Here is a 7,589-nt window from a genome sequence, read left to right as displayed (position 1 = left end):
GAAATATTATAAAACTAAACACACAAAAATGAGTACAAGTAAAACTGGGTAAATCTGAATGAGTCCCTGGTTTGTATCAATGTCAATATCCTGGTTATGATATTGTACTGAAGTTTTGCAATATGTTACCTTTGAGGGGACACTAGATAAAATGTATTATTTTTTACAACTGGATGTGAACTTATAATTAGCACAAAATAAAAGTTTTAATCAAGAAGTAAAAAGAGGAGGGGATGGTGGACGTGGACTGTTTTCTTTCCTAAGTCTCTGACCACAATGAAAGTCTAGAGTATAGAAGGGGGGCAATCTGCCTGCCTCAAAAGTAGAGAGAAGCTCCCAGAACAGCTTTATTCAAAGATACCATTCTCACAAAATCTCTCCTTTCCTGAGTTGACAAGGGCTTCAGGAGTTCTGACAGGTTCTTGGAACTATTCCCTTTATAAATCTGCCTGTTGGTCATTGAGAGGAGGGTCTTTCTCACACTCCCGTTGGTACTCAGTACTCAGTCAAAATCAATATAGGAAAACTCCCATGCCAATATCCATTAAAATATGTAAAGAACATGTTGCACTGGACACATTAAAAACAGCAAGATAGATTTTATTTGGACTACCACAGTAGGGGAGAAAGACTTCAGTATGAAACTGAACGCAACTCTGAATACAGCAAAGATAGCCGGGGATTTATAGAGAGTGAGCAACATGAGGGGGTTAGAGAATGGAAATCACCAAGAGGAACATCAAGGATAGAGGGATTCTTGCTAAACTGGCCTAATGGGATTCTTGCTAAAGAGAGCCAGGACTGGGGGTGGCGGGGGGGCAAAGTTAGGGGATGAGGGACTTGACTAGACATCAACATGGGGAACTGGCTCAACTGACTTCGAAGAATTCTTTGCTAAAATATGGGATCAGAAAGTGTGGATAAGGAAGGTTAATGTTAAGGCCTCGTCAAAAGGAAGGCTCAGGGGCTGGTCCTGTGGCCTAGTGGTTAAGTTTGCACACTCTGCTTTAGTGGCCCAGGGTTTCACCGGTTAGGATCCTGGGGGCAGACCTAGCACCGCTCATCAAGCCATGTTGAGGTGGCATCCCACAAAGTGCAGCCAGAAGGACTTACAACTAGAATATACAACGATGTACTGGGGGTCTTTGGGGAGAGGAAGAAGAAGAAAAAGAATGATTGGGAACAGATGTTAGCTCAAGTGTCAATCTTTAAAAGAAAAGAGGGCTCAGAACAGCCTTACTAAAGTTTGGTCAAGGAAAGGGTTTCTGTGAAGTACAATCATTAAAATTATTAAATCATTCAAATTATTCAGATATTGCAACTATATGACTAAAATAAGTAGACTCTCTTACGCTGTGAAGAATTTTTTTATATTTCTGATTGAAATCATAAATCAAATTCTACTTTTTCTTTGTAATATTGTGGGAGGTTTTTGTGTGTGTATGTACACAGTCATGCACAGGGTCAAAAGTATTTACAGGAATGTGAGGATTTCACTGACACAAATTTGTAAAATCTCCCTTACCTGTTGTGGCTGAGGGGTTTCTCAATTTTTACTTCATTTTGTATGTATAAACCTGGCCTTTCAGAGCCATTGCAGGTTTGATTGTATTCTTTATATTCCACAATATACACGGGGTCGGTCTATATTATTTCTTACAACTGCATGTGAATCTACAATTGTCTCAAAAGAAAAATTTTAACAACAAGTTGTACATTGTACACAGTACATTGAATATGATTAAATGTGTTGCAGGATTATGGTGCCATGATGATAATAACAATTTTAATCAACACTTGGAACCTGTATAGAATAAGGACATTGTATTAACTTTATGTTTGTTCTATGTGGCAAGTAACATATATTTTTCTCTCAATTTTATGTAAAAAGTTCTCCTGAATTTATTTCCAATTATTTGCTGTTTTTATTTTGCCTATATTAAGAAAAATTTTAAGTTGCACAAAATAAAAGAAAATTATATAATGAAAACAAAAAAAAATATCAAAGCAGACTAGATCAATGGTGGGCAGGAGTTGGGGGAGGGGACTTCTAAACACTAAGGGACCACATGAGGAGTTCTTAGGGGTGCTATAGTTGTTCTGCATTCTGTCTGTGGTGCTGATTACACACATCTTTGCATTTGCAACACTTCCTAGAACTGTATGCCAAAAGTGTGAATTTTTCTATATGCAAAATACAAAGGGTTTTAAGAACATTAAAAAAAGATACAATGCAAACAAAAGACTGAAAGAGCAATGCCAAAAAAGATAAGCATATCATAAATCTAGGATATTTTTATTGAGTTCTATCTTAAGGGATTGTGTACAGGTATACACACTGGAATGAAAGCAAGCATGATTTTATACTTTAAAACCCTTTGATAGAAGTAAAGGTCAAATATGCTGTCATCTATCTTGGAAAGTTTTCTAACTTTTTTCATACCATTTATCAAATAATCTAATTACATTGCTAAGCATATAATTATGTAAGCATATCTAAGGTCATGCAATGATGAGTACATGAGAAATGTGTTTTATATATCAACAAAGGATTGGAAAATATAAGTGACAAATCACATGTTCTGGAATAACAAATCTCCTCTATGACTACCATAAATATTATTCTGTTAAATTAAATTAAAACTGCAAGGAAATAAATTTTATGCCCTTGAAATTAAGCTGAATGACTATAAATCATTCAGCTAAGATATTTTTCTATAACTACAGTCTTCCTCTAAGCTAAATTGAAAGACACCATGGATCACCTTTCCCATCTGCTTTCCCACCCAGGAGCAGTAGATTCTTCATGTGAGCCAAAGGCCATCCGTGGCTCTCTCCGGCCCTGAGATCACTAAGTATGATCAGGGCCAATCTGTAACATACCAATTAGGAACCTGTCTGGCTGCTGGCTATCTCCAACAGAAAAAACTTAAACATTTCTCTAAGAAAGTCATAACTTTCCTCACAGGAGAAATATTCAGATGGAATTTTTGCAGTAATTAATGAAAACTTTGCCCAAGAAAAAAGCCACTTGATAAAACTATTCATCTTTCCACACATTTTGAGAATTTTTTTCTAAAACAAAAAATAAGTTTTTATGGTATGAATTTTGTAAGTGTTTCACATTGATATAACACCCTTACTTATGTTTAAAATAATTTTTGTTTGATATACTAATGTTAAAGAAAACACAGGTCTGTTATAACAAATTTAGAATATACAAAGAATGAAACTTAAATACTCTTAATACCTTGAATACAGGATAACGTCTCTCAATATTTCTGTGTATCAAGATCGTAAAACTTTGCAACTTGTTATATTCATTTAAGAATCTATTATGAGTATTATCCCTTAGTATATATTCTTTTGAAATGTAGTGTCCACAAAGTGTAGCATCATGACTGAAATTGCAGATAGTGGAGTTTACAGCTGTCTACATCCTGCTGGTTCAGTTAATTGGCTTTCCACATTGGCTAAATTAGTTGACTTTCTAGACCTCATTTTCTGTAAAATGGGAATAACAAATATCATTAAACTCTCCAAAGCCAATTTGAACTAGAAAAAATCTTGAATTTCTTGGTACATAATGATAACTGCCAAATTGTGGTGGATGTGGGTTATTTAATACCCATCATCTCACTATCAGATTAAAATAAAAGCAAATCGTAGTCTAACTGTTTCCACACAGTATATACAGGTATATTTTATTTGCAAGTGGACATAAAACTATTCGTATAACCTGGTGCATGCACATGGCAAAGTTTCATCACTCAATTTCATATGTTAAAGTCACAATCTCACATGAAAAAGAATTCAAATACTATGCAACAATCTTCTAAGTTCTGTTTCCCTTACACCCAGCATCAGTAAATCAGAAATCCTCTGACCTTATGTCTAGATAAGTGCCTGTGATGGTTAATTTTATGTGCCAACTTGACTCGGACACAGTGCCCAATTATTAGAATGTTTCTAAAAGGGCGTTCTTTGGATGAGATCGGCATTTAAATCTGTGGACTTTGTGTAACACAGAATACCCCCCATAATGTGTGTGGGCACCATCCGATCAGTTGAAGCCCTGGCTAGAACAAAGACTGACCTCGCCTGAGCAAGAAGGAATTCTGACAGTGGACTGTCTTTGAGCTCAAACAGCAACTCTTCCCTGAGTCTCCAGCCTGTTGGGCTACCCCATCAGATTTGGGCCCTGGTCAGCCTCTGCAATTGCATGAGAAAATTCTTCAAAATCTATCTATCTATCTATCTATCTGTCTATCTATCTATCTATCTATCTGTCCGTCCGTCCGTCCGTCCGTCCGTCCATCCATCCATCCATCCATCCATCCATCCATCCATCTATCCCTCCATCCATATCCTGTATCCTGTATCTTGTTGGTTATGTTTCTCTGGAGAACCCTGATTAATACAGTGCCCAAACTAAAGGAATAAGTCTTAGGCTCACTAAATTCTTATACTCTATCTAGGTGAGAAAGGGAAATATTTTGTTCAATCCATATATCCATATTCTTTATTAATCAAGTTAAGTCATATCTCAATGCCATAGAACTACTTTTGTTCAAAAAATATTAAAATGTTAATTTTTTTCTTACAGTTGGGGTTTAGGACTTACGTTTTTACTTGTTTGATTTTAATATGTAGAAAATTTCCTATAGGATAGCTTTTTTTGCCATAAGGGAAGATTAGGGGTTCAGAGATAAAGCTATCAGATACTTGGGCCTCTCAATCTGGAACTGTGTATCCAAATTTACTTTCTCAGATACCTGTGGAATGTTTGATAGAGCACTGCTGCAGAATCAGTTACACCATCTGCAGTGGTCTATTATTCTCTCCCCCCAGTTTTCAGCTCAAAAAGGCAGAGTACAGAATGGATCACTGAATCTCTTCATTCTCCCTTTCTCAACAGATCTAATTGCTGCCTCTTACTTGGGGATGGAATGGATGAAGCGATATGTATGTGTGAGGGGAGAGGACTAAGAGAGTATCCTTAACAGGCAAGATTTCAGCTTCAAAGGTAATTAATAACCCCATGACAGAAATACTTCCAAGAAAGGAATAAATTGTGTTGACGGAATTGACCCAAAGGGAATTAACCCAGTGGTAGTATAGGGTTCCTCCAAAGGAAAGGAGAGCAATTCAAACCACAGTGTCTGAGGGGTGGCAGAGAATGCATACCAGGTTTGTATGTGTGTTGATCACCAATGAGAAGTAAGGGAGCCTATCAGAGACACTGGAAAGTCCTACTGTCTTTCTGAGGATATCTGCCTGGGTTGCAGGAGATATGGGAACAGAATCCAGTACATAGGGGAAGGCTCTGGCAATATCTTCATGGGGTTTCTCAGAGTTTAGCTCCATCCAAGTTTGCCTGTAGGATCAGTAGCAGGACCTGCAGCAGAGTTAGGGCAAAAGGATCAGGAAGGCACACTGAGCAAAGGTTGTAGCATGACATTTTGCAGTCTCTCACAAGTTGAATCTAGTTATACTACGGATAAGCAGATGATTTCCCAACCCTGCACTCAACATAGCAGCAGTTTTTTCAGATCCTGTTAGCAGAGGCACAGAGGAGATGAGAACCACAGCATGAAGTAGAAGCTCCCATCCAACACCTACCCCCCAAACACACACATGTGCTCACTTGCACACTCACTGAGAATACAGTTGTCTCCCTGTTGTTACTGGTCACTCAGTTGCTGAAATAATGTGGTAGTTTATTTCCACCTGCTGCTGGGCGGAGGACAGAAACACTGCCAGCGTCAACGTACATCTGTATGTACAGCTGGCAGTGTCTTTTCATCACTGCCCTGAGGCTTTTCTAAGACACTTGCTGCTTGTAAGGCCATTGTCACAATTACTGGACCTCTTCACCGCCGTCACTACCCCTCTTCCTTCCACTTTCCATCTGAATTTTCACAAAGACCATCCAAAATGTGTCCCTCCTAATACTCATTTGATCTCTGCCTTTCTCTTTCCTTCTCAGCTCTGTAGATCCTGGATGAGAAATCAGAGGATCTCTGGGCAGTAATGTTACATTTCTACTTAGAGGGATTGTCTTGTCCTGTCACTAACATGGGTGATGGTTAAGAAGACTTCTCTCCCCTTGCTCCCATCAAAGCAAAACTATGGAATGCCTATTTCTTATCTCGATATGAACCCTACTCAAAGGAGGACATACACTTGTCCTCAAGGAATCTAATGATACTGGAAAGTTCCAAGATCTGCAGGCGAGTCAGCAAGTTGGAGACCCAGGGGGTTAGTTCTCTTCCAAAGGCTGGCACGCTGGAGACCTAGGAAGAGCAATATTTTAGTTTGAGTTCAAAGACAGAAAAAATGTCCATTTAGAAGGCAACCGGGCAGGAAAGAGTCTCTCTTACTAGGGGAGGGTCAGCTTTTTTTTCTATTCAGGACTTCAATTGTTTATGTGAGGCTCATTCATCAGGAAGAGCAGTCTGCTTTACTCAGTCTACCTATTAAAATGTTAATCTCATAAAAAACACCCTGATAAGAAACTCCCAGAATAATGCTTGACCAAATATCTGACCATTCTGTGGCCCAGTCAAGTTGACACATAAAATTAACCATCACAGACACTTACTTTCCAACATAAATTTTGCATCTTGTATTTATTCATTTATTCTATAAATATGTATTGAGCATCTGTTATGTGGCACCAAAGGGTCTGTGCATTGGATGATTGGACATATGTAGCAATATTGTTGACGATCTGCCCTTTTGACTATTCTATGAGCTCCTCCTCCAGCTTTTGGGGCATTTTGCTTCTCATGGTCTGCACATGTACCTCTCGGTGGAGGAAGGTCTGAGGGCTCCTGAAGAGACTGCAGTTCATGGAAGAAGAAATCCAGAAGTGCCTGAGCTTACCTGCTCTCCTCCCTACCTTCCTGCCACCGTCTTTAGTCAGTGACACACCTGTGTGTGAGAACATGAAAGCCCAGCTCTCTTTCCTTAAGTTGTGAGACACTTCTAGGTGAAATTTATGCTCCAGAGTTCTCTGGTGAGAACAGGTCAGACTGAAACCTTGACAGAAACCTCCCGTTTGCTTGACTTTTTCCCCATCCCTGGCCACTCTCATCAGCTTGTCCTGTGAGCACTTTCTTAGGAAACACTCAAAGATATTGCTTCTTGAATAAAGAAAGTATATGTGATTAACCTGATGGAGCTTTTAAACAAGGAACGAGGGCATCCTCTTCTCTGCTCCTAGTCTAAGGTGAGAGTATGAAGGTTGTTTCAGTTTATTTGTACAAATAATTTCATTGTTTTTTGAAATTCTAACATTTAATGGTTAAGTCTTTCCTGCGAATTCATCAGTACACTGGGCTAAGCTTTACTTTTTATTTATCTGGGGTCAATTAAGGACACAGAAGAGATATATATAGATTTCTTTTTTTGCTGAGGAAGCTTCACTCTGAGCTAACATCTGCTGCCAATCTTACTTATTTTTTCTTTTTTTTGCTTGAGGAAGATTAGCCTTTGGCTAACATCTGTGCCAATCTTCCTCTATTTTGTATGTGGGTCACTGGCACAGCACAGCTGTTGAGTGGTGTAGGTCCACGTCCAGGATC

The 7,589-nt window shown here is 38.6% G+C and overlaps 1 long non-coding RNA gene across 1 annotated transcript in view; it reads left to right on the top strand.

The window, feature by feature from the left end:
• Window positions 1-4,916: 4,916 nt before the first annotated feature.
• LOC103566537 (uncharacterized) overlaps window positions 4,917-7,589 on the top strand; it is a 122,620-nt gene continuing 119,947 nt past the window's right edge. The window contains exon 1 of the long non-coding RNA XR_548528.2: window positions 4,917-5,026. This is a non-coding gene — a long non-coding RNA (uncharacterized lncRNA). The remainder of the gene's footprint in view (window positions 5,027-7,589) is intronic.

This window comes from Equus przewalskii, chromosome 4 (assembly GCF_037783145.1).
Source record: "Equus przewalskii isolate Varuska chromosome 4, EquPr2, whole genome shotgun sequence".
In the NCBI taxonomy this organism is placed as follows: Eukaryota; Metazoa; Chordata; class Mammalia; order Perissodactyla; family Equidae; genus Equus; species Equus przewalskii.
The sequence above is the reverse complement of the archived record's forward strand: the minus strand, read 5'-3'. Positions and strand labels throughout refer to the sequence as shown.